Raw genomic sequence first — 9,630 nt, 5'->3', positions numbered from 1 at the left:
ACACTACAAAATAGGTAAAAGTGTGTGACTTGCACTGTTACAGTAACGGGTCAATATCGGTATCGGTCAATATCGGTATCGGACATTTCTCAAAGTTGTAATATCGGTATCATATCGGAAGTGAAAAAGTGGTATCGGGACATCCCTACTTAAAAGTAATATTTAAAGAACTAATGGACCCACTGTAGTTGCATGTTTATTTCACTATACCAGCTTGTTTTTTTTCTGACAAAAATAAAAGTATTAACAACACAATCGCTTGAAACTTTTAATTTTTATACTACCAGATTTTTATTTAAAAATGTATTCCTTTCTCTCACTTTGTCCGCCATTACTAGCAGAAAAAAATCTCCGGTTGGCCCTCAATGCATTATGGGATATGGTGGTCCGAGAAGGATCCATCRGATCAGTCCTTCAAATCAGGGCAAAGGAAAAAATGCATTTGTCGGCCACATCGGAGGAGACTTCTAATTTGGACAGCCTCCGGCGCGGCGCTGTGACGTAAGCAGCTGAAGAATTCAGGTTTCAGAGGACACGGCCTCTGAATTTGGACACAGCCGTACTGTAGAAGCTGCACTATCTCTTGATCTCATGCCCCATTCTTCTGTCACTTGTGAACAAAACACAGACATACCTAAATGTGACCAAACGACAAATCCTGAAAATCTTTCAAAATTTTTCCCAACTTTGTCTTATTTATTTCAAAAGCTTCTCCCTTTACTTCCTTCTAGTATTCATTTAGTGTTTCTTCTGGGATGAATAGACCCATAAAATCCATACAGTATTATCATTTTTACAAGACAGCTGAGTTGGAGTCACTAACCACTAGAAACCCAACTGTATGACTGTAGCTTGATGAACAGTTGTTTTAGTGACATACATCTTGTTAGTGACAGAAAAAAAGGTGAGACTGGAGAAAAAAAAGTTTTTCCTCCTTCAACTCCTGTTGGAACTACTGCGACACAATATTTCAGTTATATACAAAAAAAATCTGTCAAATTTTACTCCAGTGTATAACACACGTTTTTATGTTTAATATTTGGGGTTAATTTATTTGCGTTATACATACAAAAATACAGTATGTACAACCCCAATTCCAATGAAGTTGCAAAAAACCAAAGTTTATCCATTTGAACATTAAGTATCTTGTCTTTTTAATGTACTTAATTGAATATAGGTTGGAGGATTTACAAATCATTGTTTACAAATCATCAACCCCAATTCCTAACTTGTTTGGAATTGGGGTTGTGTGTTATATGACAATGAGGCATGGGTTGAGATGATTGATGACGTTGATGACAGATAAGTGACACACATACTGTATGAACAAAATGTGCAATAGATTTTACCCTCAGCTGTTAACATAAAGAAAAAACTGAATTTCCCTGCGTGGGACAATAAAGGCTCTTTCTATTCAATTAACGTTGATCAATAACATTTAAATACCTCAGTTAGTGCTTCTAAATTTAGCCTATAAATTCAGCAAGTGCTAATCTACTGATAAATTTAAAAATTAGCAAAAGCACTAATTTGGAAATTAGTTCCCCTATTAGTGCTTTAGGGCTTTAGGGGAACTGTGCCCACCACTGGTTGGAGACATGAAAATTACATTCTGCAAGTTACTGAGGCATTGCCAGTGACAATCCGAAATTCTGGTGGGTCAAGCACTGGTCCAATTGACTTAACATTTGAGATAGAGTACTGTGCTGTGGGATCACAGTTGACAAATGTGTTAATTTTCATTAAAATCTGAGGTTGTTAGGTTAAAATCGGCAGGTGATTTGGGGTGGAATGACCCTGCTGTCCCAACTTGGAAACAATGGCCGCAAAGTGTAGACCTTCATGAGAGTTGACAGTACTACTTATCTGTTGTTGATATTCCACTTCACGCTCATGTCACCACAGCTCTTGCCCTTCTACATGRCACAACAAGCATCTTTTGTCTTATCCAGAAAGTGAGACTGAAGGGCTCGACACACGGGAGGCGACGTCGCTCACTCTCCATTCATTTCCWATGGAGCCTGTGCGGTGAGGCGACAATCGCTTGCCCTCCTCCAGCTAAGCGACCGGCGAAAATAGTGCATGTGAAATTTCGCGCTCGTACACGTAGACGTGCACACGCGAGCTTGCGACGTGACATATGAAAGTTGAAAATGTTCAACTTTTGTCGCTGTCGCTTAGCGTACAACCAATCAGCGAGGGTTTCATTGGCTGACCAATGAGAGGAGAGTATGCTACACACTGCCGTTAGCTAACACTTTCACCAAGTGATTACTAAAAAGCTTTGTGGGAATTTATTGGCACCAGGGTGAAGTTTATGGTAAGGTTTTCCTCATAAAACTGTATCTTGATGTGTGTTTGTTTTTCAATATCATTAGCATCGCAAGATTTGTTTAGTTTACACGTCCGTAATGCACACCCGCCTTCAGAGTCAAGAACCAATCAAATTTTGTGAAGACAAACGACCTGAGAGCGTGATTCGCAACGCTGCGATCGCTATCGCGTCCCGTGTGTCGGGTTTCACCCTGGCTGCGATGACAGCCGTTAATCGCTGTAGTTTGTCGCTGCCTGTGTGTCGAGCCCTTAAGAAAGACTAAGATTTTTTTCTACATCATGCAACCTACTGCAACCAAAAATCACAGCACCTTGTTCCCAATGGAACTGTGTGTTTTGTATTTTTAAATGGATTGTTTTAAAGCTATGTTGGGATTAGCAAATTCAAAATAAATAAGTCCTTCTCCATCTGCAAATTTTTAATTCTAGTTTTGTGCAATATTAACTTTAATGTAAAGCTTCACAGACTCCTAAAGGCATCACATCAGAACATATTTAGAGCTTTTGTGACTTGATTTTATTCTTTTTAACTTAGGTTGTGATTCAGTTTGAGAGGAAAAAATGACTTTCAGCACGTTTGTGTTTTAGAATGAGTCACTGAAAATCATTGGATCCCACACTTCCCATTATGTAATTTAAGAATCTATTTTTTCCCTCTAATAAATGCCCACGTTTCTCAAAATCCACCCCCTTCAGTTTGAAACACAGGCTCCTCGTTGTAAATTTGATATCTCAGGAGAAAAGTGAATGTGAGATGTTTTCTTTTATCCCCCGAAACTATGTAATTCTCTTCTAGAGCAACTGAACACATTTTCACACATATTTCTTTTTGCCAAAAAACAATCATATAAGAGAATTATAACTTATTGTTATATTCGTACATTTATGTGTTTATAAAATATTTACAACACAAAAAGGTGATCAAACTGCTTCACAGTGAAAAAGAAAAACAAACATTAAGAACAGAATAAACTATAAAACAAAATAAAAGATTCACATAAATGAAATAAAAATGAGTGCTATTGTATTTAAAGCCTTTACTTTATTTAAAAACAGGAAATTTTGTTTGAGCCATTGTTTAATGCCAGAGACTCAGTCAAGAAAGTTTGAAAGCCACTATTTTTTTTTCACCGTGTCCTGTCTGGCAGTGTGAAACTCAGAATTAATGTCTGATTGTCAAGATGAGGCCCAACAGTTTTACTTTCACAAGTGCAGCATAATGGCTTTCACCATAATCCACCAAAAATGACTGTGCACCAGTGCACAAAGCAAGGTCCATAAAGACACGGATAGCAGAGTCTGGTGTGGATGAACTTGACTGGCCTGCAGAGAGTTCTGACCTCAACGCGATAGAACACCTTTGGGATGAATTAGAGCRGAGACTGAGAGCCAGGCCTTCTTGTCCAACATCAGTATGTGACCTCACAAATGTGCTTCTGAAAGAATGGTCAAAAATCCCCATAAACACACTAAACCCTAAAAACACTAAACTAGAGGTGTCCCGATGCCAGTTTTTTCAAGAACGAGTGCGAGTACTTCAGTTTAGGCACTCAGCGATACCAATACTGATATGGATTTGTTTACACTGGGATGGAGAAATCTGACAGCCATCCTTCATTTTGATAGATTACACACATGCTGAGCACTTGGTGCCGACACATATTTTCAACTTGACACACAGAACATCACAGAGCTCACTAAATTGGTCAATATAAGAACAATTTTCGTCAGAATATCAACTCCATCTGAGAACTGATGGCGATGCATCAAACAGTTATGTACAAGAGACTGTGGAGTGTGTAACGCAGCTGAACTGTTGTTGCAATAAATCTGTAAGAATTTCAGTTATCCTTACGGCCTGTGGATTGTCTGTTGTCATTTTCTCACATTTCTGGAGAACTTGCTTCAGTGTTGGTTGCGCTGTGCTACTGCTAGCAGCAACAAACTATTTAAAGTTTTGTCCTCAAATGCTTGATCAAATTGCTGGTGTTAAAACATCCAGTTTTCACTTCTCCCCTTGACAGTTTAGCAGAGCACAGCAGACTTTGCTTGTTTTGTGTGTCTTCCGTGTCTTAAAATATGTCCAAACTGCCGACATGTTCGTACTTTCTTTCTCTTGTCATCTTCTTCTGTTATTTGAAGGAGGGCGGTTGGGAATAACTTGTCGGTGCATTAGCACCTCTGCCTGGTATGGGGTGTAGTTTACCCTTTGAGCTGCAGCGCAGCACAGGAGGGGACAAAAGCGGTATCGGTTAAGAGTATCGGATGGCTTTCACGAGTACAAGTACTTGATGCTGTTATCGGGTCCGATACAGATACCGGTATCAGTATCGGGACACCCCTGCACTAAACCTTGTAGACAGCCTTCCCAGAAGAGTTGAAGCTGTTCTAGCTGCAAAGGATGGACCAACGTCATATTGAACCCTATGGATTAGGAATGGGATGTCACTTGAGCTCATATGTGAGTCAAGGCAGGTGAGCCAAAAACATAGAATAGGTTGCCTTCAGACCCAGGCCTCCCATGAAAAAGAGATCTGAGATCTCAACGAGACTTGTCTGGTTCAATAACGGTATATACGTAAAATAAAATAAATTTCAGCAATATAGTGGATGTTTAAACTTTATTAGAAGTTCTTTTGGGATTATTTAAATATAACTGACGCTGAGATGGAAAAGAAAACTGAAAAGAAATGGCAAAAGGTGAAGAAAGAGATTAAAAGGTAAACAAGGAGATAATAGTAGAGAAGAGAAAGAGGCATTGAGAAAACGTTAGACGACATTTGTAGTCTGCCCCTACACCTGCAAAAAAAGAGAAAACAAAACAGAAAAACACAACAACAAACAACATATGTGTATATAATAATATTTATAGCCTTAGTGAAAACTACAATGTATAATTAAAAAATATAAATAAATAAAATATATTTTGTGGCAAACGCAGTCCCCACATAGAGTGTATCTGAGAAACACCTGGATCTAAACACCTGTTTGTTTGTTTGTTTGTTTGTTTGTTTGTTTGTTTGTTTGTTTGTTTGTGGTTATGAGCATGCTTGTGTATATAAGGTTTCCCCATAGCAATGTTTAATAGGCCTGCATGTAGCTACCAGAAGTCATCCCCCAGAATCGCCAAGGCCCTCCACCCCGGGTGGGGCCACGGACTCCCAGCCCCATTTGCATTTTCTTATTCTCTTTATTTCTTTATTTACTTGAGGTTTTGTTCGGTATATGATGGAAGTAGAAAATAATTTCTTTGTTCGGCATAACTGTGTTTTTGCTGACAAACTTAATTTGGCCACCAGATGTCACCTCTGTGAAGTGTTCCCAATGTTTCACAAGATGGAGTCTGTTTCTGGATGAACGAATGAGTCGATTGCTAAAACGTTAGATTCATACCAACACTGCTTATTTTGAAATTTATATTTCTTGCTGAATTTCCTGTCAGGTTAATGATGAAATGTTCAGTGAGTCACAACACTAATTATCAGTGGTGGGCACCAGACCGCTAAAGCGCAAATCCGCTAATTGCRGATTCATTTGCACTTTAGCCGTCTTAGTAATTTTTATAATTCACAAGTGAATTTGCACTTTTTAAAATTAAAATGCAGTACCGCTAATAACAAATGCAGTACCGCTAATAACTAATTATCTACCAGTCATCATTATCTTGAACAGCAGAAGGTATGGCTGCCAGTGAATCACAACATACATATCTATCCAACAGCACCCCTCCCAGATAAACACACTAATTGGAAACGTATACAACCTTGCTGACTGTTGCTTTCGGTCACAGTTCTCATTTCCCACAATGCTTTGTGTCTGCTTATGTAGCAGGAAGGCAATAGCAGCAATAGCAAAAGCAGTTAACGTTTGTAATCCATACTAAAATTTTGTATGTACTGATTTATTTTACTTTACAATCGGAGCTCCTTTTAAAAAAAAAAAAAGTTTAACGCTGGAGCTCAATACTTGACATACAGTAATTGGTCAAAGCAACAGGGTGAGACACACAGAAATGATTTAAAGATGTTATGCTGATGAAGACAGACATCTAGTGGTCAACTGGAGCAACTACATGAAATACTTTAAAATCCATGCTCTTATTTTGAAGTGAAGATAGTTTCCTGTACTCCGTGCTTTTGTTTCCCGTCACAAATCAAATCCGTCAGGTACCCAGAATGCATCGCTTCAGTTTTCCAATAAACAGTTTTAAAATTACTTTATTGATGCTCTTTAATGAAAAATTTACAGCAAACAAAAGGACAAAGAAGCAGCCGAACTAGCAATCTTCAACAACTTTTTAATTTTTACACCAGTAGCTAAAGGTCTGTTTCAGGAAATCACATCCCCAGCAATCGGCGGTTGTAGGATTAAGCTGTAAAAGGGTTCATACTCCGCTAGTTGGCAGTGTTGTGCTTACATTGTACATGAATTATTGCCAGCTAGTAAGTGTCAAATTGAACTTGCGCTTTAAAATTAGCTTCTGCTAGTTTTTCTGTGGCATAAGCGCTTTTGAAGTTGCGGGCCTAAACATTTTCATAAGCGCTTTAGAAATTGCGGAGCTAATTTTTGGATTAGCACTGCCCACCACTGCTAATTATTACAAATTCTTTGGTAATTTGGCTTTGTCTCTCTTGGTTTTTCTTGTCCATTGTTAAAAGGTGTTCCCCAAAGTCCTTGTTTCCACCTGAATGCCATTGGTAATCAACACATCCACACATTTTGGAACCTTGTAAATGCCTCAGGCGATAGACATACTCCCCAGGTTGCCTCAGTTTTTATGAAGCTTTCATTAACCTATGTGCATTTTGTTTGTTTTCCTGGTTATTGTTGAATCCAAGAATCTGTTAATGGGACCAGTAGGAAGGTACCCMTTATGGTGTGGATTAGCTCAGTTTCCCCCACTTCCACCAAACAGTCAAGGCTTTCTTTCATCCGCCACTGGAGAAAGGCTGCTCCTGTACAGAGTGCGAGGCCAGTGAAGGAGTGCAGCAATCAATCAAGCAGCTTCAGCTGGGCCAACCCAGAGCAGCAGCTCGTTAGTTTGATTTCACACAGCTGAGCAGGGTCTGGCCTCCGTTCTGAACTGCAGGCCGGCCCGGATGAATCCTGACGGCTGTCTTCAGTTCTCGAGGCACTGTTGTCAGCTTCCCACTGCCACCCTGACCCTACAGCTGTGCGTCAACCCAACAATGAGCCGACAAAAAAACAAAAAAACAAAAAAAATAGCATGTTCAAATGAGCTCGTTCATATCATGTTGACTGCTGGGTTTTTGTCATCGCTGCTACAACCCCCTGCCAGTTTCATGTATCGTGTTTTGCTTCATTGAAGCTGTTCAGAACTGCAGAAAGTAACATAAGAAATATCTGATAAATTGGGAGAAAATCTTGTTTAAAATGTGGGCTGGAAGATGGGTTATACTAACGGTTCAAACAGCTATCGTTAGCAGCTGCTTGTAGCTGTCCATTTTGGTTTTCACCGTTTTGATTTTTTTACATAACAAAATGTTAACCGGTTCTTTGGTGCTTTTAATATATAATCATTTTAATCTGTCAAAACTGTTTTTATATTAAAGCAATAAAGATTTCCTTAGACAAAAAAAAGACCAAATTATTGAGCCTTACTTGCATCTTTTATTGCATAAATCATAACAGGAAAAAAAATATTCAGAAAGGAGCAGCACAGTTTACAGAAATACTGTCCGGGCTTCTAGTTGAATAAAAAAAGAAAAATGCAAATACGCTCACATATCCTCGCTCTCCCAGAAGCACAGTTGGACTCCAGTTTAGTTAGAAGGTATCTCGTTTCATCCAGCCTCTGTGCTGGGACTGTTTGAAGCAAAGGAAGCTCTTGTGTTTGATGAAGGCTTACCTTTTTCCTCATCTCCCTACAGCTTCCAGAGAAACTTCTCTACTTTAATGTGTTTCTCCTCCACTTTTTGCCTCCTGCCATCCATCTTCCTTGTATTTTTTCCCCTTTTACCTTCCTCCCCCCACATATCTCTTTCAAGAAAGTATTTTGGCCAGATGGAGGTGGTGTAAATGCACAAATGTCGTTTCCAAGCCAGCAGAACCAAGGAAAGAAACTAAATACAGATTTGAACAGCGGAAACACTTCAATTAAAATATGGTGCTTTATAGAGGTTCTTATTTAATGAGAACTCATTACTAAACAAATAGAATCATTTTTCCCCTTTCCCTTTGTTATTTTAGCCTTACTTCTTTAGAGCATTCATGTCAGGGCAAAGGGGTCCCAATCTTTTTTCAGTGAAGGGGAAGAAGCAGTTCTGGGTTAAATTATGATTTCATCACTTTGTACATTTTACATTTTGGTCACTTCACACCCTTATTTTTTATGTTTACCAAAAAATAGTTACTCGTCATAGTCCTCTTTGTACCGGTCTTATCCTACTTCATGCCCCCTAGCTCCTGTTCCATACCCACCTTGGTCTGGTTTGTTTCTGTTTAGGCCCTTCTTTGTATGCCACTTGGGTAAAGCTCCCCTCTTCACCGGTGTGCCTGTATGCAGTTCGTCTCAGTTCAGCCTCGGCCAAATGTGTCTCCATTTCCATGCTATCAGAGCCACCTTGGCAATGGTTCCAGGTGGGTACAACCAAGTATTGCGACTCCTGCCTGTGGATTGGCTGAGCTGATTCAAAACTTGCAAACTCTTTCTTGAAAGAGGTGAAGGAGACAAGCGTATACCGCTTAAGCTGGACGGAGCAATCACAAATGACCAGATATCTCAGGAGGTTTTGGATCAGTTGGCTACCCACTGTTACACATGCAGGTATAAATAGTGCTGCAGCTAATTTTTAAAAAGCCCCACTACCGACCCACTACTATTGACTATCCATCCACAGTCCCACCCACAGATTGAGGGCCACACTGCCATGAAGACACATACAGACCTGCAAAACCAAACAGACCCGAACCAAATAGTGAGACTTGACAATGGAGATGGGGCTTAAATTTGTATGCCCTCTGGCCCTTCTTTGTACCTGCCGTAGTCCTGCTTTTTACCTACTGTAGTCCTGCTTTTTACCTACTGTAGTCCTGCTTTGTATCTACTGCTGTAGTCCTGCTTTGTACCTACTGCTGTAGTCCTGCTTTGTACCTACTGCTGTAGTCCTGCTTTGTACCTACTGCTGTAGTCCTGCTTTGTACCTACTGCTGTAGTCCTGCTTTGTACCTACTGCTGTAGTCCTGCTTTGTACCTACTGCTGTAGTCCTGCTTTGTACCTACTGCTGTAGTCCTGCTTTGTACCTACTGCTGTAGTCCTGCTTTGTACCTACTGC

General features: G+C 39.8%; 1 protein-coding gene across 2 annotated transcripts in view; it reads left to right on the top strand.

Moving 5' to 3' along the window:
- The window catches only part of zranb3 (zinc finger, RAN-binding domain containing 3), a 148,691-nt gene that overhangs the window by 109,427 nt on the left and 29,634 nt on the right, over positions 1-9,630 (top strand). The gene's annotated exons all lie outside the window — the stretch shown is intronic.

The sequence above is a fragment of the Austrofundulus limnaeus genome, unplaced genomic scaffold (assembly GCF_001266775.1).
Source record: "Austrofundulus limnaeus strain Quisiro unplaced genomic scaffold, Austrofundulus_limnaeus-1.0 Scaffold72, whole genome shotgun sequence".
Taxonomy (NCBI): domain Eukaryota; kingdom Metazoa; phylum Chordata; class Actinopteri; order Cyprinodontiformes; family Rivulidae; genus Austrofundulus; species Austrofundulus limnaeus.
The sequence above is the reverse complement of the archived record's forward strand: the minus strand, read 5'-3'. Positions and strand labels throughout refer to the sequence as shown.